We start from the raw sequence: 27525 nt of genomic DNA on the forward strand, positions 1-27525 counted from the left end.
GTCTTACCCCAATTTAGAATTTTAACTGTTGGACCAGACCCATCATTCTCCATACCCATCTTAAAACAAATGGAATTATGGTCACTGGTCCCAAAGTGATCCCTCACTAACACTTATATCACCTTCCTTCCTTATTTCCCAAGAAGAGGTCAAGTTCCCCCCCATCTCGAGTCAGCCATCCGCATACTGGATGAGAAATTCATCCTGAATACATAACAAATTTCTCTCCATCCAAGCCCCTAATGCTATGGTTGTCCCAGTCAATGTTGGGAAAGTTAAAGTCCCCATCTATTACCACTCTATTTTCCATGCAGCTATCTATAATCTCCTTACATATTTGTTCCTCAATTTCCTGCTGACTATTTGAGAGCCTGTAGTACAAACCTATCAAAGTGATCTCTCCTTCTTACTTTTCAGTTCCACCCATATACTCAGTGGGCGAACCTTCGGATATATCCCCTCTCAGTACTACCGTGATATTCTCCCTAATCAAAATGCAACTTCCCCCTCCTCTCATCTCCTGTTCTATCTTTCCTATAGCATCTGTACCCTGGAATATTAAGCTGCCAGTCCTGTCCCTCCCATAGCCATGTTTCAGTAATAGATACAATATCCCACTCTCATGTACCCATCCATGCCCTTCGTTCATCTGCCTTGTCGATCAGGCCTCTTGCATTGAAATAAATGCAGTTTAATCTAGACTTCCCTTGCTCTCTGCCGTTTTTTCAGACCAACTGTCCAGTCATGTTTTGTACATTCTCCATATTCCATTTCTCTTAAGCCTTACTGGACCCATTCACTGAGTTCTCCACAGTCTCTGTACTCTGCACTGTGGCCCTTTTTGATTTTTAACTGGTTTCTCTGCCTTTCACTTTTCCCCTTACTGCTTTTTGTTTCTGTACTTCCCTCAATTACCTGCATCGGTTCCCATCCTCCTGCCACATTAGTTTGGTGGTTGTTTTTGACAGGCGAACATCTTTGCTGTGTTGTAGTCCTCTATGTGGAAGTAGTTGAGTCGGAAACATTAGGGACCTTCAAGCGGCTATTGGGTAGGTACAAGGATTACGGTAGAATGATGGGGTGTAGATTAATTTGTTCTTAATCTAGGACAAAAGTTCGGCAAAACATCGTGGGCCGACGGGTCTGTTCTGTGCTGTATTTTTCTATGTTCTATGACTCTAAATCATCTCAGACAAGCAACAAGAAAATAGTTCTCCCCCACTATCCTGATGTCAAACTTCAGGTATAATTATTAGGCAACAGCAGCAAACAAATAGGGTGCGAGTGTTAAATCATACCCACCAAGATCACTCGAAAAATTAGCAAAGAATCAGAATGATTCAAGATGGAAGGCTTCTTGACTGAAGATTCAGTTTCAAGGGCAGGCAAACTGTACAAGGGCACAGTTAGAGGAACTACACCATCTAGAGGTGATTCACTGCACAGAAATCTACAGATACACTACATCAGCCAGCTCATCTCAAACCTACCTCCTCCAATCACCACCCCACAAATAAAGCAGGTACACATGACCTGGCACAAAATGCAAGTGGCCCAGGGTTTTGTTCAAGCCATTCAAAGTAATCCTACCAACTTTCAAATACAGCTGAATTCAGCAAGGGCACAACACGCTGTGGACACAAATCAACGCATTTACTATATTTAAGTTTTAATCAAATATCACTAGTCTAGTAGGGACCAGATTTTCACTGCCAGTTTAAATGTTATCACATTCTCCGCTCTATCTGCCACCCGCACATTTGCTGAGGAGAAAATATATGATACAATGCATCAATTTCTCAATATTTCCTTTGATTACGAACTCAGTAAGAATGTTGCACTACAACATATCATGCAACAGGACCTGATGTGAACTTTATTACTTCACTTTATCACAACACCCTGGGCTAGTGCGCAATCAATTCCAGCCCTTCTTGACCCAGTCACAACACAGGTGAAATTAGATTTTATACCGATACCCATGGCTTTATAGAATCATAGAACCCTTTCTAACTGGCATCTCCACTCCACACAAAACGGTGGTTGAAAGGTAAAATTAATATTAATGATGGATCTTTGATACAGATGAATGTCTTCAAGTTAGTTTGTTAGGTTTTCAGTTGGGTGCTTGCTTTTCCTTCAGTTTGTAATGATCTTCACTGCAGACTCTCAGACAGCAGAACAAGAGAGAAATACAGCTCCTCTTCCTTTGAGGGTCTGGAGGTTTCTGCAGACTCTCAGACAGCAGGCAACTGGCAGCAGAGAGAGAGCACAGCTCCTCCTCCTTGGAGGGTCTAGAGGTTTCTGGCAGGAAGAAAAACAACCTGCCTGACTGTCAGGCAGAACACTGTTTCTGGCCGATCCACCAGTTGCCTTTTGGCCAATCAAATCAACTTCCTCCAAAACAGGTTCCTAAGATTCATTTGGCACCAATGAGTCTGGTTTCTCCTCTTCAAAATAAAAAACCGAGCAACACATCGTCCTGGCCAGCACTCTTCTGCTTAAAGACACATTCTGATTATAGGTCCATGGACCAAAAATAATAAAAGAATTGGGAACAAAGGAAATTAACAAGAAGGGCTCTCTCCACTGCCAGTTTCCTTTACAGCTACCAAGGCATACACTTCACCTGTAAGAATGCAGCTAACTGAACCTACCATATAATTGAGCATGGATTAATTAAAACAAGCATACAGGAACAACAATGAACCTATCAAAATTAGTATGAAATATTTCAGATAATATTCTTTTGATATTGCCACGTGAGAAACAGTCACATTACAAATCAAAGTATTTTACTGGGAGAGCAGAGTTGTTACAACTAATCTGATATTTTGCAAATATGTGTTTTAAAAAAAGGCTGATGATATTCTACCACATGACAGACATCAATCTTCCCAGAATTTTTGCAGCAATGTTAACATTGTAGATCTTTGCACTGCTCACACCACAAATCCAATTCATTTTCCTCCAATTTCTCCCCCAGGATATGGAACTGTCCTGGAATTTGGTACCGAACCCCAGGGTTCTCAAGCTCAAGTGTGTGTATTTTTCCTGCACAGTATGTGTCACTGTAATGTGTGAAAGAATATTTATTTTTATTTACTGTTTCTTGTTCTTATACAGCAGATGAGCAAAGACTCAGCTGTCCCAGTCCAGTATTCTGTTAGCCTCACATAATAATAAAGCACTTAAAAAAAATATAAATTTACAGTACTCTATTATTTCTTTTCCGAATTAAGGGGCAATTTAGCGTGGCCAATCCACCTAAACTGCACATCTTTGGGTTGTGGGGGTGAAGCCCTCGCAGACACTGGGAGAATGTGCAAACCCCACACAGACAGTGACCCCGAGCCGGGATTGAACCTGGGTTGTCAGCGCCGTAAGCAGTAGTGATAACCACTGCGCCACACGAAACCACTCCACTTCAAAAGCATCTCATTGGGTGCAATGTTTAAAAGGCTGTAGAGTGCTAAATAAATCCAGATTAATTTCCTAGAGCACAGGACTGGGTGAAACAAGGCCCCAGGGGCAGTCAGGAGTGTTTAGAACAAGCAAAAAAGAGGACCCAGAAGCAATGTGTAAGGAAGTCTACTTGAAATGAAAAAATGAAATGAAAATCGCTTATTGTCACGAGTAGGCTTCAATGAAGTTACTGTGAAAAGCCCCTAGTCGCCACATTCCGGTGCCTGTCCGGGGAGGCTGGTACGGGAATCGAACCGTGCTGCTGGCCTGCTTTAAAAGCCAGCGATTTAGCCTTGTGAGCTAAACCAGCCCCTTTAATGTGACACCGCTAAAGATTATATTATACCATTTAGAAAAGCAAGGGAAGAGGTCCCAGAGGCAGTAACCACCATTTCAAAGAGTGATCCAATCCAATCCAGTTAACTTTGTGATGCCAGAGCCACCATGTTCTGGCTGAAATCAAAGTCTGGCATTACAGCAAATCAGATAAGTGATTGGTTGATGAATATCAAAGAACAAAGAAAATTACAGCACAGGAACAGACCCTTCGGCCCTCCAAGCCTGCGCAACCATGCTGCCCATCTGAACGAAAACCCTCTATCTTTCTAGGAACCATATCCCTCTATTCCCATCCTATTCATGTATTTGTCAAGACGCCACGTAAACGTCACTATCGTATCTGCTTCCACTACCTCCCCCTGCAGCGAGTTCCAGGCTCCCATCACCCTCAGTGTGAAAAGCTTGCCTTGTACATCTCCTTTAAACCTTACCTTTCACACCGTAAACCTATGCCCCCTAGTAATTGACACTTCCACCCTGGGAAAAAGCTTCCGACTATCCACTCTGTTCATGCCCCTTATAATCTTGTAGACTTCTATCAGGTCGCCCCTCAACCTCCTTCATTCCAGTAAGAACAAACCAAGTTTCTCCAACATCTCCTCATAGCTAATGCCCTCCATACCAGAGCAACATTCTGGTAAATCTTTTCTGTACCCTCTCCAAAGGCTCCACAGCCTTCTGGTAGTATGGCAACCAGAAATGAACACCATATTCCAAGTGCAGCCTAACTAAGGTTCTATAAAGCTGCAACATGACTTGCCAATTTTCAATGCCCCGGCCGATGAAGGCATGCATGCTGTATGCCTTCTTGACTACCGTCGCCACCTGCATTGCCACTTTCAGTGACCTGTGCACCTGTACACCCAGTACCCTCTGCCTATCAATAATCTTAAGGGTTCTGCCATTTACTGTATATTTCCCATCAACATTAGATGCATTACCTCACACTTGCCCGGATTAAACTCCATCTCCCATCGCTTTGCACAAGTTCCAACTGATCTGTAGCCTCCGAATGTCCTCATCGCTATCCGCAATTCCACCACCTTTGTGTCGTCCGCAAACTTACTTATCAAATCAGTTACATTTTACTCCAAATCATTTATATATATTACAAACAGCAAAGGTCCTAGCACTGATCCCTGAGGAACACCACTAGTCACAGTCCTCGATTCAGAAACGCACGCTTCCACTGCTACCATTTGCCTTCTATGACCAAGCCAGTTCTGTATCCATCTTGCCAGCTCATCTCTGATCTGGTGTGACTTCACCTTCTGTACCAGTCTGTCATGAGGGACCTTATCAAAGGCCTTACTGAAGTCACGTAGACAACATCCACATCCCTACCCTCAATCATCTTAGTCACTTCCTTGGAAAAACTCAATCAAGTTAGTGAAAACTCGATCACATTAGTGCCTTGTGCTTTTATCGCCAAATCCCATGTAATTTGTAAGGTTTTATTAGCTGCAGTAAGGTTTACTAGCAGTAATGAAGGTTATTGGGAACAGCAATTTATTAATTAGAAATTAATAAATCAACACATATTAAAGATGGCAGGGCAGGTGATAGGTTGCGACCTCAAAACATGGGAGCTAGGGACACCGGGGTGATCCAAGCAAAAAACACATCCGCAGTAATTTTCTGCAGCTTGAGGAGCTTCGGTTCGGAGTCCTTGAGCTGGAGGCCTAGCTACAAAAACTGCATTACATCAGGGATGGGAAAAGTTACCTGGGCACTTTATACTAGGAGGCAGTCACACCCCTTAGGGCATGATCTTTCTTCTGATTTGGTCAGCGGTCAAGGACTTGAGGATGTGACAGCAAGTAGGGCAGTAGAAGTGGAGGAGCCCCATACTTTCTACTTGTCCAACAGGTTCGAGTATCTTGCAGCCTTTATAGATAAAGTAGCTGCTGCAGCATGGATGAGAAAAGTGAACACAGTACCATGATACGGGAAGTCATTCTAACAAGGGGGGCGTGGGGAAGATCAACAGGAATGTAGTGGTAGATGGGGACAGTATAAGCAAGGCGATGGACACATTTCTCAGCAGTTGAGAGCAGTGGTCTGTTGACTGCTCTGTGCTATGGCATCTGCTCTGGTCAATGGAGAATGTGCAGTGGGAAGGGGAGTATCCAGTGGTTGTGGTCCAAGTCGGTACTAATGACGTAGGGAGATTAAGGCATTACAAGCAGCTGGGACTAAATTAAAAAGCAGAATCTCAAAGGTAATGATCTCTAGATTACTTACTGTCTGAGCCACAAGCAAACTGGCATAGGGTAAATACAATTAGAGATTTTAATGCATGGCTCAAAGATTGATGTGCGGAAAATGTGCTTCAACCTATGGGATACTGATGCTAGTAATGAGAGAAGTGTGAGCTGTAACGTTAGGATGTGCTTCACCTGAACCGTGCTAGGATGAGGTTCTGGCATGTCATACAAGGAGGGAGGTAGAGAGGACTTTCAATTAAATAGTTGGAGCATGGGATCAAGTTTGGGAAATCTGAACAATTAAATAGAGAATACCAATAAAAATGCGCACGGTAGAAAGGTGCAGAGTGTACAAACCTAAGAGCGCACAAGCAAATAAGGCCAGACCAAGCTAAAGGCTCTGAATGTGAATGAACATGGCATTCATAACAAACAGGCAAATTAACAGCACAAATATAAATGAACTAGTAAATTTTGATAGTCATGCAGAGATATGGCTGCAGGATGACAAAGACTGGGACCTGAATATTCAAGGATACATAACATTTAGGAAGGAACAAAGAAAGGGATCACCTTAGTTCTGGAGATCAAGATATAGATTCAGTTTGTGGATAGAGAAGAAATAGTAACGGTAAGAAGTCACTTGTGGGACAGGTGTAGGCCCCCTAACAGTAACCACGGTGTAGGACAGGGTATACAGGGAGAAATAATGGGGGGGGGGGCTTGTGGAAAAGGTATGATGACAGTCATGGGCGATTTTTAATTTACATTTGGATTGGATAATCAGATGGACAAAGGCAACCTGGCTGACGAGTTCTTAGCGTGTTTTCGTGGCAGTTTCCTAGAACAGCATATTTTATCACCCATCAGAGAGCAGGCTATCCTAGATCTGGTAATGTGCAATGAGATAGGATTAATTAATGACATCAAGTGAAGGTATCATAATATGATTGAGTATCAGATTTGGTTTTAGGGGGAGGAGTGGATCTAAAACATAAATAAGGACAATTATGATGGTATGAAGATAGAGCTGGCTAAAGCAAACAGGGAAATTAGATTAATCATAATCTTTATTAGTGTTACAAGTAGGCTTGCATTAACATTGCAATGAAGTTACTGTGAAAATCCCCGAGTCGCCACATTCAGAATGTTCAATTCACCTGACAAGCATGTCTTTCGGGACTTGTTGGAGGAAACTGGAGCACCCGGAGGAAACCCACGCAGACTCCACAGTGACCCAAGCTGGGAATCGACATGGGTCCCTGGTGCTGTGAAGCAACAGTGCTAGATGGAGGTAAGAAATAAAAAGGGGAAGACAACACTGGTGGGGGTAGCCTATAGGCCCCCTAACAGTAGCTATACAGTACGACAGAGAATAAATCAGGAAATAATGAGGGCATGTAAAAAAGACAGTATATTAACCATGGGTGACTTTAATCGCCATGTGGATTGAAAAAATTAAATTGGCAGAGGTAGACATGAGGAAGAATTCATAAGAGTGTATTCGGGACACTTTCCCAGAACATGTTGTGGATCCAACCAGGGATCAGGTTATCTTGGATCTGGTAATGTGCAATGAGACAGGTTTAATAAACAATCTCAGTAAAAGATCCCCTAAGAAACAGTGACTATAACATGGTAGAAGTCAGCATTCAGTTTAAGAACCAGTGAGAAACTGAAGTCCGAAGCTGTGCTAATCGTAAATAAGGGTAATTATAAACAAAGGAGGGGAGAGCTGGCTGAAGCAGACTGGGAAAGATATTTTGCAGAAAGTACGGTTGATCAGCAATGACAGACCTTTGTGAAAATAGTTCATGATTCACAACAAAGACATATCCCAGTGAAGGAGGAGGATTCTAGGAAGGGAATAAATCAACCATGGTTGACCAAAGTTAAGGATGTATTAAACTGAAAGAAAAACATACAATGTGGCAACAATTAGTGGTAAGCCAGAGAATTGAGAAAGTTTTAAAAACCAAAATAAAGGACCAGAAAGAAAGCAGGAGAAGATATAAAGGGTAAATTAGTAAGTTATATAAAAATGGAAGGGCAGCATGGTAGCATAGTGGTTAGCACAGTTGCCGCATGGCTCTGAGGTCCTAGTTTCGATCCCGGCCCTGGGTCACTGTCCGGAGGAGTTTGCACATTCTCCCCGTGTTTGCATGGGTTTCACCCCCCACAACCCAAAGATGTGCAGGGTAGGTCACGCTAAATTGCCCCTTAATTGGAAAAATGAATTGGCTACTCTAAATTTATTTTTTAAAAATGGACAGTAAGAGCGTCTTTAAATCTATAAAAAGAGGGAGGCTAATGTGAACATAGGCCCCTTAGAGAATGAGATTGAGGAAATAATAATGGGGAATTAGGTAATGGCAGAGGAGTTAAATAAATACTTTGCGTTAGTCTTCAAAGATAACACTAACAACATTCCAAAAATACAAAATAAATACAATAACTATCATTAGTGTAAAAGTAGTAGGGCAACTCGTGGGACTAAAGGCTGATAGGTCCCCTTGACCTAATGGGTTACAAGAAGTAGCTAGAGATAGTGGATGCACTGGTAGTAATCTCCCAAGAATCCTTAAAATTCTGGAAAACTGACAAATGACCATTATTCAAAAGGGTAGGAATCAGAAAACAGGTAACTGAAACGAAAATTGCTTATTGTCACAGGTAGGCTTCAATGAAGTTACTGTGAAAAGCCCCTAGTCGCCACATTCTGGCGCCTGTTTGGAAAGGCTGATACGGGAATTGAACCGTGCTGCTGGCTTGCCTTGGTCTGCTTTAAAAGCCAGCTATTTAGCCCAGTGTGCTAAACCAGCCCCGTGTGCTAAACTATGGGCCAGTTTGCTCAACATCTGTCACTGGGAAAATGTTAGAGTGCATTATATTTTAAAAAAAATAATTTTTATTCAAATTTTTCAACAACAAATTTTCTCCCAACAAAAACGTAAACAAGGTATAGAAATAAACAGAAAGAGAAACCACCACCCCAGTACAAAGCAATGAGTTAATAACTTAATAATACAAAAAAGAAGAAAATAGCAAACACATCGTCGCAAAAACAAGCCCCCTTAACGGACCCCGAACACACACCCCCCCCCCCCCCCCCCCCCCGAGTTGCTGCTGAGACTGACCACCCTCTAACCCTCCGCCAAAAGATCGAGAAAGGGCTCCCACCGCCGGAAGAACCCTTGTACCAACCCCCTCAGGGCAAACATAACCTTCTCCAGCCTGATGAACCCGGCCATGTCATTAATCCAGGCCACCGGGCTCGGGGGCTTCACGTCCCTCCACTGTAAGAGAATCTTACGCCGGGCTACTAGAGACGCAAAGGCCAGGGTACCGGCCTCTATAGCCTCCTGCACTCCCGGCTCCGATGCTACCCCAAAGATCACGAGCCCCCAGCCTGGCTCCACCCTGGAACCGACCACCTTGGACAAAGTCCCCGCCACCCCCTTCCAAAACCCCTCCAACGCCGGACACGCCCAGAACATGGCCGTGTGGTTTGCCGGGCCTCCCGAACACCTCCCACACCTGTCCTCTCCCCCAAAGAACCAGCTCATCCTGGCCCCAGTCATGTGTGCCCTATGCAGCACCTTCAGCTGAATTAAGCTGAGCCGTGCGCAAGAAGAGGACGAGTTCACCCTCCATGGGCGTCCGCCCACGTCCAATTGTCTATCTCCTTCCCTAGCTCCTCCTCCCACTTCACTTTCAGCTCGTCCACCGAGGCCTCCTCCTCCTCCTCCTGCATCATCTGATAAATTGCCGAGATCCTTCCCTCGCTGACCCACGTCCCCGAGAGCACCCTATCCTGCACCTCGCTAGGTGGTAGTAGCAGGAACTCTGCCACCTGCCGCTTAACAAACGACCTAATCTGCATGCACCTGATAATATTCCCGGGGGAGAACCCACTTCCCCTCCAACTCCTCTAAAGTCGCAAACTTCCCATTGAGGAAAAGGTCCCCCATCCGCCTGATGCCTGCCTTATGCCAACTCAAAAAACCACCATCTGTTCTCCCTGGTGCAAACCGGTGATTGCCCCATATCGGGGCCCGCACTGAGGCCTTCACTTCCCCCTATGCTGCCTCCACTGCCCCCAAATTTTGAGGGACGCCATCACTACCGGACCCGTAGGGACCCGGGGGGAGTGGGAGCGGGGCCGTCACCAATGCTTCCAAACTCGTACCCACACGGCACCCTCCCCCTCCATCACTCACCTACGAATCATTGCCACGTTCGCAGCTCAGTAATACCCACACAAGTTGGGCAACGCCAAGCCGCCTACCTCCATTCCTCGCTCCAGGAATACCCTCCTCACTCTCGGGGTCTTCCGCGCCCACACGAACCCCAGAATGCTCTTATTCACCCTCTTTAAAAAAGCCTTCGGAATTAATATGGGGAGGCACTGGAAAAGAAACAAAAACCTCGGGAGCACCGTCATCTTAACTGACTGGACCCTACCCACCAAAGAGTGTGGCAGCGCGTCCCATCTCCTGAACTCCTCCTCCATCTGTTCCACCAACCTTGAAACGTTTAGCCTATGCAGGGCCCCCCAGCTCCTAGCTATCTGGACCCCAAGATATCTAAAGCTCCTCTCCGCCCTTTTCAACGGAAGTTCTCCTATCTCCCTTTCCTGGTCCCCCAGGTGCAGCACAAACAGCTCACTCTTCCCCACGTTGCGCTTGTAGCCCGAAAAATCCCCAAGTATCTTCAACACCTCTGGCATCCCCCCCCACCGCCGGATCCGCGATGTACAACAGTAAATCATCTGCGTACAATGACAACCGGTGCTCCTCTCTTCTCCCCCCCCCCCCCCCCCCGCCGCAAGAGTCCATTATAAGGGATGCAATAGCACAGTATTTAGAAATACACAATATAATCAAGCAGAGTCAACATGGCTTCATGAAGGGCGAAATCGTGTTTGACAAATTTATTAGAATTCTTTGAGGTGGCAATGAGCAGGATAAACAAAGGGAAAACAGTAAATGTAATTTACTTGGATTTCCGGAAAGCATTCAATAAGGTACTGCAGAAAATGCTACTTGGTAAAAGAGCCAATGGTGTTGGGAGTAATAGATTAGCATTGGCTAACTAATAGAAGACAGGCTAACTAATAGAAGACAGAGTTGGGATAAGAGGGGCATTTTTAGGATAGCAACCTGTAAGTAGTGGAGTGTCACAAGGATCAGCACTTGGACCACAATTATTTACAAGATATATTAATGACTTGGAGAAGGGAAGTGAATGTACAATTGTCAAGTTTGAAGATGACACAAAAATAGGTGTGAAGACAAGTCATGAGAATGACACAAATGTCTAGATGGAAAAACAGGTTAAGTGAGTGGACAAAACTTGGAAGATAGAATGTAATTGAGGAAAATGTGAATTATGCACTTTGGTAGGAAGAATAAAGGAGCTGATTATAATTTAAATGGAGAAAGAATGCCAAAACCAGCATGCAAATTTAGCAGTTAATAGGGAAGGCAAATGGAATGGTGGTCTTTATTCCAAGGGGAATGGAGTATAAAAATAGGGAAGTCTTGCCAAAGCTAGGCACTTGCTAAGGCACTAGTTAGATCACCAAGGATCTTTCCTGTTGATTCCCTTTTTTCCCCACTTTCTTTAGTTTTGCTGTTATCATTTTCTTCCATCTTTAAGTTGAGCAGGGGAAGTGAGGAATTCAAAAGCTACACAAGAGAACACTGTGCTAACCTTCGGACAGCAAAACTAGACATTTTGGCAACCAAGAGATTGGTGCGACTCGGTTCACATGGTTGGTGGCCAATGGATTGGCCAAAAGGTCGTGTTCTGCCTGGTAATAGGTGATGATTGGATCCTGCCCGAGTGGAATGTTTCCCCTCCCCCCCCCCCCCCCCCCACCCCCACCCCCCAGAGAACCAAGGAAGGAAGGTTGGAGCCTTGGACACTCAAGAAGAAAGAAACTACTCTCTCTCCCTCTCATGAAAAGATGCATAGCTGTACAGAAACCTGACTGAATCTACAGTAAAAATCATTGGACTGAAGCCAGGAACCTCAAACTGAAAGCCTAAAATTGAAGGATGATGTGCTTGAAGACCATCTGAAACAAAGACTCTTATCCTTTTACTTATTTTACACATCTCCTTTGTCTGTGTTGTGTGTTTAATAGAGGGTGGGGCAATTTTAAGTGGGGAATTAAGAAATAGATAATAGTTACCATGTGAACTTAAACCACATGGGATTGTGGGTAGTGCCTTGAGATGGACAGAAAGCTGGTTAGCAGATAGGAAGCAAAGAGTTGGAATTAATGGGTCTTTTTCCAATTGGGAGGCAGTGACTAGTGGGGTACTGCAGAAATCTGTGCTAGGGCCCCAACTTTCATGTTTTATTTTAATGATTTGGACAAGGAAACTAAATGTATTATGTCCAAATTTGCAGATGGTACAAAGGGGGGTAAGCTGTGAGGAGGATGCAGAGATGTTTCAGTGGGTTTTGGACAGTCTGAGTGGGCATATGGCCAATGCAGTATAATGTGGATAAATGTGAAGTTATTCGCTTTGGTAGCAAAAATAGGAAGGCAGATTATTTGAATGGGTACAAGTCAGCAGAGAGGTGGATACTCAGCGAGACCTTGGTGTCATTGCACATCAGTCGTTGAAAGTGAGTGTGCAAGTACACCAGGCAGTAAAGACAAATAGTATGTTGGCCTTCATAGCAAGAGGATTTGAGTATAGGAATAGGAATGTTTTACTGCAAATGTACAGGGATTGGTGAGGCCACATCTGGTGTAGTGTGTTCAGTTTTGGTGTCCTTATGAGGAAAGATGTTCCTGCTGTGGAAGGAGTGCTGATTTCTGGAATGACAGGACTGTCATATATGAGGAGAGACTAAATCCGTTAGGATTATATTCATTGGAGTTTGGAAGAGCAAGAGGGGATCTCATAAAATTCTAACACGGTTAGACAAGGTAGATTCAGAAAGAATGTTCCTGATGGTCGGGGAGCCCAGAACCAGGGTCATATTTTGAGGATAAGGGGTAAACCTTTTAGGACTGAGGTGAGGAGAAATGTTTTGACCCAGAGTGGTGGACCTGTGGAATTCACTACCACAGAAAGTAGTTGAAGCCAAAATGTTGTGTAATTTCAAGGAATTAGATATAACTCTTGGGCCAAAAGAGAGCAAATGATATGAGGGTAGGGGGCGTGGGGGGGAAAAGAGAGAGGAGATCAGGGTATGGAACTCAATGATCCGCCATGATGATAATGAATGGCGGAGCAGGTTTGAAGGGCCAAATGGCCTACTCCTGCTTCTATTTTCTACGCATATTTCTATGCAAGTTAACCTGTTGTATTTGCTGCATATTTAATCATCGTTGTTATTAATAAAATTGTGTTTAAGTTTACAAAGCTGGTGACTGTATTTATTGGGCAACCAAGGACCAAAGACTTTGGGAGTTTTTCTAAGAATTTTTTAAAAATTTCAATTGTGTTGCGACTCCGGGTCAAGTGAGGCTCGAATTGCCCACAGACTAGACCGGGAGCAGTAACACTACATCTGGCATATTGAGAACAATGTTGCTCCGCTTATTGAAGGAAAGATATACTGGCATTGGAGGCAGTCCAAAGTAGATTCACTTGCTTGATCCCATGCATGGAGGGATTTTCTTATGAGAGGTTGAGTAGGTGAGGCCTCTACTCATTGGAGGTTAGAAGAATGAGACACAACATTAGTTAAACATATAGGATCCTCTGGGGCTTGACAGGCTGGATGCTGAGAGGTGGTTTCCCTTTGTGGGAGAATCTAGGACCAGAGGGAAAATCTCAGGGTAAGGGGCCGCCCAATTAAGTCAGAGATTAGGATAAATTCCTTTTCTCAGAGGGTAGCGAATCTGTGGAATTCTTTTACCGCAGAGCGCTGTGTCCTTTAATATTTCAAGGCTGAGATAGACAGATTTTTAATCAGCAAGGGAATCAAGGGTTATGGGGATAAGGCAGGAAAGTGGAGTTGAGAATTATATCAGATCAGTCATGGTCTGATTGAAAGCATAGAAGACTCAATGGGCTGAACGGTCTACTTCTGCACCTTTATCTTATGGCTAAGGGATCAGCACTCTTGTAGTTTCTAATATTAGTAGCAAATATTTAAGGAAAAATTTCAGATACTCAGTAAAGAATACTCATTCCATTGACAAAGAAAGACTCTAAGGGAAAGACACACCATCTGTGGCTAACTAAATAAATTGAAGATGGTTATCAAATTAAGAGAAAAAGTGTACAATCCCACAAAGATGTGTGTCAGGCAGGTCAGAAGATTGGACATAATAAAGAAAAATGACTAAAAGATTGATAAGAAGGGAGAAATTAGAACACATGAGAAAGCTAGCTAGAAATATAACAGACAGCAATAGTTTCTACAGGTATATAAAAAGAAAAAGAGTAAGTGGGTGTTGGTCATCGAGTGGGGAATTAATCATGGAAAATAAGGATATTTTACATCTGTCTTCAATGAAGATGCAGATAATTGTGAATCTAGTGGCGAAAGGGAGGAACTTTAAAAATTCTAATCACCAGGGAAAGTGTACTCTGAAAATTATGAGAACTAAAAGCTGTCAGGTCCCGATGGACTTCATCCTGGGATCTTGAAAGAGTGAGTGCTGAGACAGCAGTTTTAATTCTAACTTTCCAAAATTCCAGAGCTTCTGGAAAGGTTCCATCAGATTTGAAAATATGGACCGTGACACCTCTATTCGAAGAAGTAAGGAGACATAAATCAGGAAACTGCAGGCCAATTAACTTACCATCGGTGACAGAGAAATTGCTGGAATTTATTATTTAAGGTGGTCAGGGCAATTAGAAAATCTGATTGCAATCAAGCAGAGTCAACATGGTTTTTTGAAAGGGAAATCATGTTTGACTAATTTATTGGAATTATTTGAAGGAGTAGCAGGCAGCATGGATGAAAAATGAAAATCGCTTATCGTCACAAGTAGGCTTCAAATGAAGTTACTGTGAAAAGCCCCTAGTCGCCACATTCCGGCACTTGTTTGGGGAGGCTGATACAGGAATTGAACCGTGCTGCTGGCTTGCCTTGGTCTGCTTTCAAAGCCAGCGATTTAGCCCTGTGCTAAACAGCCCCTGGATAAAGGGGGACCTGTAGATGTACTGAACTTCAGATTTCTAAAAGGCTTTTGACAAGGTGCCACATCACATAATGCAACATAAGAGCTCATGGTGTAGGGAGTAACATATTAGCATGGTTAGAGGATTGATTAGCTGACAGGAAACAGTAGGGATAAACAGACCTTTCTCAGATTGGTAAATTGTAACGTGAAGTGCCGCAGGGATCAGTGCTGGGGTCTGAACTATTCCCAATTGATATCAATGACTCGGATGAATGGACCAAATGGAAGGGTCACCGATGACACTAAGGTAGTTGTGAAGAGGGCAGAATGCATCTACAAAGGAATAGGTTAAGTGAATGGGCAAAAATTTAGCATATGGAGTCTAATGTGGAAAAATGTGAACTTGTCCACTTTTGGAGGAAGAAAAGAAAAGCAACATATTATTTAAATAGGGAGTTATTGCAAAATTCTGAGGTACAGAGAGATCTGGGTGCCCTGGCAAACAAATCACCAAGTTAGTATGCAGGTACGATAAGCGATTAGTAAAGCAACTGTAATGTTGTTATCTATTGCAAGGTAAATAAAAGTAAGCATGTTTTGCTACAGTTGCACACAGGGTGTTGCTGAGACCACATCTAGAGTACTATGTACAGTTTTGGTCTCCTTATTTAATAAAGGATGTAAATGCATTCAGAAAAGTTTCAATTGATTGATGCCTGGGATGGTGGTTTGTCTTATGAGGAAAGATTGGAAAAGCTGGGCCTGTATCCATTGGAGTTCAGAAGACTGAGAGATGATCTTATTGAAACATATAAAAGATCCTGAGGGGACTTGACAGGGTGGTTGATGATGGGATGTTTCCCCTCGCGAGAGAGACTAGAATTAGGGGGCACAGTTTAAAATAATGGGTCTCCCCATTAAGATGGAGATGAGAAGAATTTTCTTCCAGTGCGCCACGATTCTTTGCAACTCTCCTGGAAAGCGCTGGAAGCAGGGTCAATGAATATCTTTAAGACAGATAGATAGATTCCAACTAATAAGGGAATCAAAGGTCATCAAGGGTAGGAAGAATGTGGAGTTGAGGCCATGATCATATTGAGCGACAGAGCAGGTTTGGCCGACTCTTGTGCCTAATTTGTATGTTCGTTGTGACCCCAACATCATAAAAGCATATCATCTGGCCATTGCCACATGGATGCTTGTGGGAGTTTATGGTGCACAATTTTTGCTGCAGTGTTCCCTACATTACAACAGTGATTGCATTTCAAAAAATACTTCACTGGCTGCAGAGTGCTTTCAGACATCTCGTGGATGTAAAGAGTGCTATGTTTACGGCAGCCCTTTCTTTTTTCTCTACGTCAGTGCCTGTAATTCATAAGCAATTCACTGACTGTGTAGGACTTTGGACTGCCCTGAGATCGTAAAAGAAGTTACAACTGCAACTTGTTCCTTTTTCTTGCATTCAATGTTGAAATTAGCATAATGAGTTAACATTTCTGTGACATTTTGAACGCATTAAAATGCTAATTCAAGGATGGTACAGTGGTTAACACTGCTGCCTCAAGCCGCAAAGGACCTGGGCCCGATCCTGCCCGGGTCACTGTCTGTGAGGAGTTTGCACATTCTCTGTCTGCATGGGTCTCACCCCCACAACCCAAGATGTGCAGAGTAGGCGGATTGGCCACACTAAATTGCCCCTTAATTGGAAACAATGAATTGGGTACTTTTTTTTAAAAAAAGGAATGTTATGGTGCTGTGGTGAAGAGGAGGACGTGGTTTAGGAATGTCACAGACATTTGGACACTTTAAATTTAAAAAAATGCTAATTCAACAATCAAAACATTCTAAAATCATCATTTCCATTTCCAATTTTTGTGCAATAAAAGCAAACCCTAGAATTCAAAGATCTTATAACTCAACGGTCAAACAAGCTCACACCTAAAGTTTACATTAGGTTCCTAGGAACAAGATTTTGGTGGTCATGACAACAAACATTTACATTGTGCTCCTTATAATTCTTACGAAACATACAAATATACAAGTGACCTTTCTTCACACGAGCACTTGATACTTCATTCAATTTATTTCCGTGGGCTCATATTAGGCACGATTTAAAGACCTTGTCATGCTTGCGCAAGAGCACGACATAGCTGTTAGATCGCAGGAGGCGCCAAAATTAGGAACCGCGCCAGGAGCTGATTGGCTTGGGATCTAATCGGCCTGTCCCAGTTGGCGAGAACCGAATCCCGCCACAGCTTGGCGAGAAACTAATAATCACCAATTAAAGCCAATCTCCATTCCATTAGCGGGAATGACCCTCTATCTAACAGCCTCCGAACCATCTCCCCAATGAGTCACATGGGTGGAGATTAGTACACTTTTTTAAAAAACGTGAAGCTGCCAGAATGGCTGCTGTGGGGATCTGAGGTGAGTAGTCATCTTCGATCCGGGGCATTGAGCCCAGAGGCACTGGGGATGCTGCTCCGGTGCTTTTGGGGGCGGGGGGGGGGGGGGGGGGGGGGGGGGGGGGCGGGGGCATGTGTGGGGATTGATTGTGAGTACCCATAATGAGGGAAACTCCAGCCTATCTGTCTCACAGACCACCCATAACTCCCACTGACTGTGGCAGCCTCTGGCCACATGGCTGAAGGCCATCAGCTAATAGGAAATTGGTAATCATAGTTCAGTGAGCACTTCATAGCTCCTAAGTGGATTCCCGTGTGTAGGCATGTGATGTTGCATCTGGGAGTTATTGCCAAGCATCCCAATCAGATCATGAGGCGTGGACACTTTGCCTGAACATCGGAGGCCTCAACACCACAGACACAGCAGCCAACATCTGAACACTCAATGGCTGGGCCTCAGCACTGAGGACATTCCCACAATCAGAGGATGGGTGTCTGCACCGGTGAAGGAGCCAGCGTGTGCCTGAGGTACAGGTTCTGGGGTCTGGGGATGTGCGGGCAGGACAGGTTGGATGGCACCCTGAGAGATGGCAGGGGATGTGAAAAGGGGGGAGGGAAAGCCATGGGGGACTGGAGGATCCCAGGATGGAAGCCCATCGCTGGCTGTCAGTTTCTCACCCCCTCAAATTCCTTACGATATTACACAAGATGGATGATATCTTTGAACCTGCTGAAGATGCCCTCGCACTGCTGGCAGCAGGCGAGGCGGCCAGACACCGGAGAAGGCAGCAGCATTGATGAGTGCCCGAAACAGTGGCCCATGTGCAGGGCCCCATCCCACACCATGGACCCAGTTGTCCATCAGGCCAGGGAGGGACCCAGAGGGGGAGGCCGGCGACAGTCCAAGGTGTAATGGCAATGTTGGTCCTTCCAACAGATGATGGACCGTGTGCCACAGGAGGCTCCTCCTCAACATGCAGACTTGGCACCATGTAGAGGAGGATACTTGTTCTCGGCGGTTGTCAAGGTCACCACGGCCCTGAACTTTTATGCCTCAGGATCATTCCAGGGCTCGAACAGGGAATTGTGTGGCATTTCAGAGGTTACAGCCCACAAGTGCATCCATGAGGTAACAAATGCCATGTTTGCCCAAGCAGCTACCTATATAAACTTTGACCTGGACCAGGCCCAACAAGTTGCAAGGTCTGCATGATTCTCTGACATCGCCGGGACGCCCCAGATTCAGTGGCACACTTGTCGCATTTTGTGCACCAGGGAGTGCCCTTCATTAACAGGAAGGAGTACCACTCCCTGTACGTTCAACTCCTGTGCAACCACCACCTCCGGGACCATGAGTGTTGGAGATACATCCTGGGGAAGTCGGAGACCCCGGCCTCATTGAGGACCACCCCAGGATGGCTGGGAGGCTTTTGGGCAATAAGGACCACCCGCTAGGACCTGGCTAATGACGCCAATAGGGAGGCCGGTGACCGATGCGGAGGCTCCAATACAACAGGCCCATGCAGCCATTGAGCACTGCTCAAAATGCGACTCCGATGCCTTGGCTGCTCTGGTGGTGCACTGCAGTACACCCCACAGAGGGTCGATCACTTTGTGCAGGTCTGCTGTGCCCACTGCAACCTGGCATAGCAGCAGGATGATGTGCTGTAGGAGGGGGAGGAACATGCGGCTACATCCAAGGAGAGCAAGGAGCTGTCGGATCAGGAGGGGCTGGAGGACGAGCCGGGGAGGAGGATGGAGAATAGGCAGTGGCGAGGGTCTGGCATGTCCGGAGGCCCTCATCTTCTCCCGCTTCTCATAGGACGTGGCTTCGTCCATCATCTCACAACCCCCCCTTTCCCACCCACCATACCAGTTGCCCTATCCCCCACCCGTCTCTCCTCCCCCCCAACCACGCTCCCAGGATTTGTGTTTTTCTGTTATGGGCCTGCGTTGGCACTGTTAACAGATCACTGTCGAAGGCCGGGTTGGGGGGGGGGGGGGGGGGGATAATCAATGCCGAGCGGTGGTGCTCCTCAATCTATTCCATGGTCTAACTCCTGCCTGTCTGCTGAGTGCATGCTCACCCCTATCACCAGCAGGTGATATGCCATTGGGATGGGGTTCCAGGACCATCATGCCCTGGGGGGCTGGGGCAGGAGCTTGGAGGTTGATCCGTATTGCGGAACAACGTGCCAGAGACCTGACATGTCTCAGGTGCAACATGTTTTAATGATGTACATTTGTGACCCCCAACAGCGCTAGCCCCTGATGGTGCCGACCCCCCCCCCCCCCCCCCCCCCCCCCCCCCCCCCCCCGAGTGTCCTCTCAGTGATCATCAGCCTGCTTTGCCTTCCGTGCTCTGCCACTCCGCCTTGGTATGTCCCCAGAATGTACATCGGAGGAGGAGACAGCCTGGTGCTTACCACGCCCCGTGGCCTTTGATGCCTCTGGCAGGTGTCCTCTGGGGATCCTGGGACCGGAGGGCCCCGGGCCATTTGCTGGTGGCACATGCCTTGTCGTGCCACCTTGTTCCAGAGACTGACTCTGAAATGCACCATTGTGGGGGAAAGAAACTCAGGGGAACTGATGCCAGCCATTGCCACCTGTAGGGAGGCTGTGGGTTCGCACCCAGCGCTCACTTCTCCCGATTGGTGCACATAGGACACTGGGGGTTACTTCAGGATGGGAAGAACAGGACAGCTGGCTTAAGTTCCGGATGTATCTGCATTATCTGGCCTGCCAGCCCTGGCAGCTCCCCAATGTTTGCACCATGGTGCTGGCGCGCTCAGCAATGCTCCTCAAGGCATGCTCTGGAGCGCCCCGGCAAAGTCTACCCGAGACCGGGACACGTCATAGGCGATTGGGACCAATTCCGCAGTGCCTAGGCAAGATTCACTTAAGTCAGGGACACCGCACCCCCCCCCCCCCCCCCCACCCCCCCAGCAACTGGGACATGCAGTTAAGGACGTCAGCCATGACGGTCACTGACTGAGCCATGCCCTGGACACCACCACAAGCTGCTGACGTTGTACTGTAGGTTTTCAACTGCGGTCGCCACCTTAGCAGTGTTTGGCACAATGTCACGTATTGCTGGCGTCAGCTCCTGCGCTTGCCACCTCTCGGCTATGGACCCACTGGAGTGTCGCTGACATTCCCCTATTATGGCTGCCCCCACTAGCGTCTGCATTAGCTCCGGGATAACCTGATCCAGAGGGTTAGCATCAACTGAGACCCAGCAGACGTCCGACTGCTATCCCCCCGGACGCTTCTGTCTCCACCTGATGTGCATCAGCAACTCTGTGGTGCTCATCAGATTGAGCCCAGAAGCCTGTCTACAACATCACCCATCAAGGTGCATGTCTCTGCACTGGAGGAGGGTGGGGAAGACAATCGTGGTGCATTTATGGTGGCTTCCTCTGAGGTGTTCTCTTGGAAGGCAGGGGTCCCCATCCCAGATGGGCCAGCACCATCAGATGGAGATCCTGCAGGAGAATGGACATGTGGTGAGTGGGAGCGAAGGATCATTACGTCTGGCATTAACAAATCACATGCGACAGGTCATCTGGGTGGGGCCTGTGGTTACTTACCTCTGCTGGGCAGACATCGGTGACCGATTTGTATTCTGCCAGCCCGCCAACCTTCAGGGGTGAAGACTCTGATTTCCAGTCTTTTCCGGCGTGAGGTCCGAGGGGCATCATTACGTGCCCTAATTACAGTTAGATATCAGTGACGGCCTCACTAGGTTGGCCATTTGGAAACACCCGTCTGTTCCTGCTTGTTACCATCCTTGAAATTTTCTGTTAGATCGCGCCTCTAGTCACCATAAGTGACCACGACAACTATTTTTTAAAAAAATACATTTTAGAGTACCCAATTCATTTTTTCCAATAAAGGGACAATTTAGCATGGCCAATCCACCTATCCAGCACATCTTTGGGTTGTGGGGGTGAGACCCACGCAAACACAGGGAGAATGTGAAAACTTCCCAGGGTCAAGATCGAATCTGGGATCTTGGCGACGCGAGGCAGCAGTGTTAACCACTGTGCCACCATGCTGCCCACCATGACAACTATTATCGATTGTTGTAAAAACACATCTGGTTCACTAATGTCGGGAATTTAAGGAAGGAAACGTGCCACCCTTACCTCGTCTGGTCTGACCTACATGTAACCCAAGACCCACAGCAATGTGGCTGACTCCAAATGACCCCTGGAATGGCCGAGCAAGTCACTTAGTTCAATGGCAATTAGGGATGGCAACAAACGCTGGCCTTTTCAGCAACACCCACATCCCATCAAAGAAAAGGTAAAGATAATATTTTGCACCTGCAACCAATAGTGTCAATCAATGGGCCACATTTCAGGAACACCCTCCCTAACTGCAGTAGATGTACCTACACTTGAAGGACTGCAGCGGTTCAAGAAGGCAACTCATCACCACCTTCTGAAGGGCAACTAGGGATGGCCAATTAATGCTGGCCTAACCAGCGCCGGCCACATCCCTTAAATGAATAAAAAAATAATAATAATTTTACAAAGTTTAAATAATTGAACCAGTTTTAATAATTTGGCAGCTTTAAATAACAGAATCCCTACAATGCAGCAGTAGGCTATCCGGTGCATCAAGTCTGCACCGGCCCTCCAAAAGAGCACTCAACCCATACTCATATCCCCGCCTGATCCCAACAATCCCTTAACTAACCTACACATCTTTGGACACCAAGGGACAATTTAGCATGGCTAATCCATCTAACCTACACATTTTTGGATTGTGGGAGGAAATTGAAGCACCTGGAGGAAGCCCAAGCAGACATGGGGAGAATGTGCAAACTCCATACAGAAAGTCACCCAAGTAATTGAACAAGGGTCCCTGGTGCTGTGCGCTAACCACTGTGCCACCCTCAAATCACACAATATTAACAAAGGCATTACATTAAGAGACCACACGACACAGTGCTCTCACTACACGTCACAAGAACCCAACCAAAGTTAAAATTATCCAGTCATTGTTGCTACGCTACATAAGTATTAATCTATAAGGGACAATAGAAACCTTGGTCAAAGTACGGATATGAATGATTAACATGCATACTATATTCTGGAGTGTGGTATTAATACAAGAGCTTGAATAAATGGGTGAACGCTTGTGTAAATATAGCACACACCCAAATATAATACAAGAGTGTCACTTGCTTAAATATAAATTTTGTCGACTGGAATTTCTGTCGCAGATGTTGTGCAAGGTCTTGTGGAAGAAATAGGCACAAATTCAAACTTTCATTTGCAGAATAAGAAGTTACAATGCAACTGGCAATGTAATGCCATTGTGATTATCTCCCATGCATGATAAGGAATTCCAAGTATTATAATTTCCAAACGCATCTCATTGCCAGTGAATCAAGGACCAGAACTAAAAGGGTTAAATTGACGTCAAGTTACACAGAATTTCCCTGTAAAGATGATGAAGGGGTGATCTATTTGAAGTATTTTAGGATGATAAAGGATTTGATGGGATAGGCGGGGAAACTATTTCCTCTGGTGGAGCAGTCCAGAACAAGGGGCATTACCGTAAGGGTGATGCCATAAGGTATTTCAAACAGGGAAAGTTGAAATGTACATCTCGTCCTGAAAATGTTGTGAAGCTTTATCAATTAAGAATGTTAAATTTGACAGATTGTTGGGAAAGAGACTTCAGGTTTAGGGAACCAAAGTGGGTAGATGGAATAAGGACTGCATCAGCCATGATCCAACCGAACAGTGGAACAGGTTTGAGAGGCTGAATGGCCTAATCCTGCTCTTTAGATCAGATGCCACCAATAATCAAAGGAATTAGTTTTAATTCTGGCTAATTTTTCTATACATTGGTGAGTATGGAAGCCGACATAGCACTATTGCAAAGCACCCTTTCAGTAAAACCATGTCCTGATCGTTTTCAGTCAAATGCTACTGTGTACTATGCATGCAGTGTACTTTTATATTATACCTTGTGGAAAATATAACATGGCTGGGTCAAAATCATGTCAAACAGTGGTGCTGTTTTGCTACAGCACTGGAGTTAATGGATGACGGGGTTGTTTTTAAATCACAGAATTTACAGTGCAGGAGGAGGCCATTCGGCCCATCGAGTCTGCACCAGTCCTGGAAAGAGCACCCCACCCAAGCCCACGTCTCCACCCTAGCAAATAACCCCACCTAACCTTTTTTGAACACTAAGGGCAATTTAGCATGGCCAATCCACCTAACCTGCACATCTTTGGACTGTGGGAGGAAACCGGAGCACCTGGCAGAAACCCATGCAGACACGGGGAGAACGTGCAGACGCCGCACAGACAGTGACCCAAGCCGGGAATCGAACCTGGGACCCTGGAGCTGTGAGGCAGCCGTGCTAACCACTATGTTACCATGCTGCCCTGAGGAAATTTGAGTAGTTACTCATTGGAATGGAGAAGAATGAGAGGCGGTCTTATTGAAACATACAAGATTCTGAAGGGGCTTTCCATGGTAAATGCAAAGAGGTTTCCCTCACAGGGGAATCTAGAACTAAGCGGCACAGTTTAAAAACTAAGGGCCCCCCCATTTAAGACAGAGATTAGGAAGATCTTCATGTTCTGAATTAATTAGAAACATAATCTCCACAACATGGTTACCATGAACTCTATGCTCTCTGCTCTCAAATTAACCGTAAGACTGTGGACTGCAGCCAGCAATGATCACTGAGCGTTATGTATAATGTTGCATTTTAATAGCAACAGCATCTACTTCAAACTCACAGCTACGAACTGTATAATTTTTCTCAGATAGCAGAAATATTACTACCATATGATTCCATAGCCTTCAATGAATCAGTCATATTTACAATCTGATCAACAATACCGGAGGGAACTGCATTTAATAATTTGCCACTTGGTCAGGGCAACTGTTTCCAGATACACAAATGCATTAAAAGCAGAGAATTCAGTGGTCCAGCAGGCTGGCTCATATTGAAGACCAGTGGGAGGGTCCTAAACATTCCCACCAATTTCCACAGGGCCTTATTTGGAGCAGAAATTCTGCTTGCTACAAACAGTAGCGCGAGCAGGGGAGGGGGGGGGGGGGGGGGGGGGGGTTTGGCGGAGGAGACTAACTCCTGAATTAAGCCAATAAAAGCTAACAGCTGCTCCATGAACATAAATATGATAATAAGAATGTGATAGCATGAATGAAAACGCATGGGAGATACAGGACAATTCAGTAAGGTAGCTATAAATAAAGTTAGAGGAACTCAAAGCTCCAGAGCAGTGCACACTTCCCAAAATGTCAAGGGGAGTCCAAACATGATGATCAATGGAGCTAAGGGGCTCCATAATTAGGATTGCAGATAAAAAGCTGGGGCATGGGACTAAGCACAAGTGCTCTATCAAAGAGCTAGCACAGACACAATGGACTAAATGTTGTCCTTCAATTTCTATGCTTTATGAATTGCCAATGTAACACCACCGCTCAAAAAGAGATCAAATGTGGACCAGTCATAAAACAGAGACAAAATTAATATTCTGAGAAAGACTTAGATTAATTAAGGGTAATCATCATAGATCACATCAGTAAAAGATAGTAATGACTGACATACCAGAGTATGTCAAAGAATGATTACAACACAGAAGGGGGCCACTCAAGCCCATCATGTTCATGGTGGTTATTTGCAAGAGCAATTCAGTTTCAAGCCCTAGTGGCCCTGGAAATTCTCTCTCTTCAGGTGCTTATCCAATTCACTTTTGAAATCATGATTGAATCTGCCTCCACCACACTGTCAGGTAGTACATTCTAGATCCTAACCACTCTGTTGAATATTGTTGTTACTCATGATGCTATTGGTTCATTTACGAATCATCATTGGTGAACTCTGCTGCTTGGTTTTTCCCCATAAAGGAACATTTTTCTCTCCATCTATTTTGTCTGGACTTGGATCTTGAATACTTTTTAAAGAAATATTTTTATTCTCCTTTTTCACATTTACTCCCAAATTTACATCCAACAATAAACAATAATCAGTAACATATGCAATGTCAAGCCCCATATCAATAACAACGATCCCATCCTCCCACCAAGCCCCAAACATTAGCCCACATGTTAAGATAAACAAATGACAAAAAGGAATCAGGAATCACTCAAGCCACCATTAACACATACAGTTCCCCTCCCCCCCCCAACCCTCCCTCAATGTTCGATGTAATCCAATTCTCGAAAGTGCATAATGAATAACGCCATGAATTGTAGAACCCCTCCATTCAAATTTGACCTTTTCAAGCGTCAAAAATCCAGGTCAGGGTGGAGTGGTTGATCTCCACCCTAACAGGATCCACCTTTGGGCGATCAACGAGGCAAAGGTTACATCTGCCTCCACGCCCGTTTCCAACCCCGGCTAGTCCGACATCCAGAATATGGCCTCCCAAGGGCCCGGGTCCAGATTCACATGCACCACTTTAGAGATTACCCTAAAAACCTCCTCCCAGTAATCATCCAGCTTTGGACAGGACCAAAATACAGGCCACCCCCCCCCCCCCCCCTCCCCCAGCAATGGTACACACATCTTCTACCCCCTCAAAGAGCCGGCTCATCCTCGCCCTTGTAAGGTGTGCTCTATACACCGCCTTCAGCTGTATCAGCCCCAACCTTGCACACAAGGTGGAGGCGTTCACCCTCCGGAGCACCTCACACCAGAACCCCTCCTCCATACCCTCTCCCAACCTTTCTCCCACTTTGCCTTGATCCCTTCCAGCGGCGTCTTCTCCTCCTCCAAAATAGCCCCGCAAACCGCCAATACTACCCCGTGCTCCAGCCCCGTAGTCAGCACCTCCTCCAACAATGTGGAAGCTGGCTCTACTCGGAAGCTCTGTATCTCCTTTGTGGCAGTCTCGAACCTGCATGTACCCAAATATTTCCCCCTGCTTGGATCTTGAATACTTATCAAATCTCCTCGCAACCTTCTCCTCTTTGAGAACAAACCCAGTTTGTCTAATCTGTTCACAAAACCGATGCCCCTCATCCTGTGAACTATTTTTGAGAACCATTTCTGTACTCCTCTACAAGTTTCATACATCTTTCCTAAAGTGCAATGCCTAGAGTTTGATACAATACTCCAACTGTGGCTGACCCAGAGTTTCATCAAGGTTCACTATGACTTATGTGCACTATGCCTCTCAATGAATCCCAGGATTCTGAATACCTTTTTGAACCATCTTCTCAATCTGCTCAGCCACCTTCAATGATTTTGCATACAGAGTTTGCAAAATACTACCAAGTATTTATAGCACAGTCACAGGCCATTTAGCCCACCAGGCCTACAACAGTGTTATGTCCAGACAAGCCTTCTCCTGCCCTACTTAATCAACTTTTGGAGTTAACTTCCTCCCCATCCCCAGATCACCACCTTCCCCGCCCCCAAGCATGTTTTAGTCAGTTTTCAAGCTACAGAAACTTCAAGTCCTCTTGAGCAAGCTGCTGCTGTCTCCAAATGTTTCTGCAGCGGTTTCTCATTTGTTTTAAGAAAGCAATACAGTGAAAAGCTAGACCACTTTTATCAGTGCGTCCTTGAGTTTCCTTCATAAAAGCAAATTACTTTTATTACTAATCCAGCAGATGCTGGAATCTGAAATAAGAGAAAATGCTGGAAAATCTCAGCAGGTCTGGCAGCATCTGTAGGGAGAGAAAAGAGCTAACGTTTCGAGTCCAATTACTCTTTATCAAAGCGGCTTTGATAAAAAGAGTCATTGGACTCGAAACGTTAGCTCTTTTCTCTCCCTACAGATGCTGCCAGACCTGCTGAGATTTTCCAGCATTTTCTCTTTCGTCCCTCGAGTTTTCTTTCCTGTTTCATTACCACCTGCTGACTCTAACCCCTGGGCAGTCAGAAACCAACCATCAGTTGGTCTCACTCAGTCTGGTTTTCTTTCTCAGATTCATGAGCAGCACACCTCAGACCATTGTTCCTCTTTTGTGATCATCCCCATTGGCTTCATCCCTCTGCT

At 45.4% G+C, this 27525-nt stretch overlaps 1 protein-coding gene across 3 annotated transcripts in view; it reads right to left on the bottom strand.

The window, feature by feature from the left end:
- Positions 1–27525, bottom strand: part of LOC119963414 (nocturnin-like) — a 52925-nt gene that overhangs the window by 13099 nt on the left and 12301 nt on the right. Inside the window, exon 1 of one of the 3 annotated variants that reach the window (XM_038792504.1) lies at positions 21110–21129. The exons of the other annotated variants lie outside the window; for them this stretch is intronic. The gene's annotated coding sequence lies outside the window, so the exon portion shown is untranslated. Of the gene's footprint in view, positions 1–21109; positions 21130–27525 lie in introns of those variants that run through there. 3 annotated transcript variants of the gene reach the window in all.

The sequence above is a fragment of the Scyliorhinus canicula genome, chromosome 3 (genome assembly GCF_902713615.1).
Source record: "Scyliorhinus canicula chromosome 3, sScyCan1.1, whole genome shotgun sequence".
In the NCBI taxonomy this organism is placed as follows: Eukaryota; Metazoa; Chordata; class Chondrichthyes; order Carcharhiniformes; family Scyliorhinidae; genus Scyliorhinus; species Scyliorhinus canicula.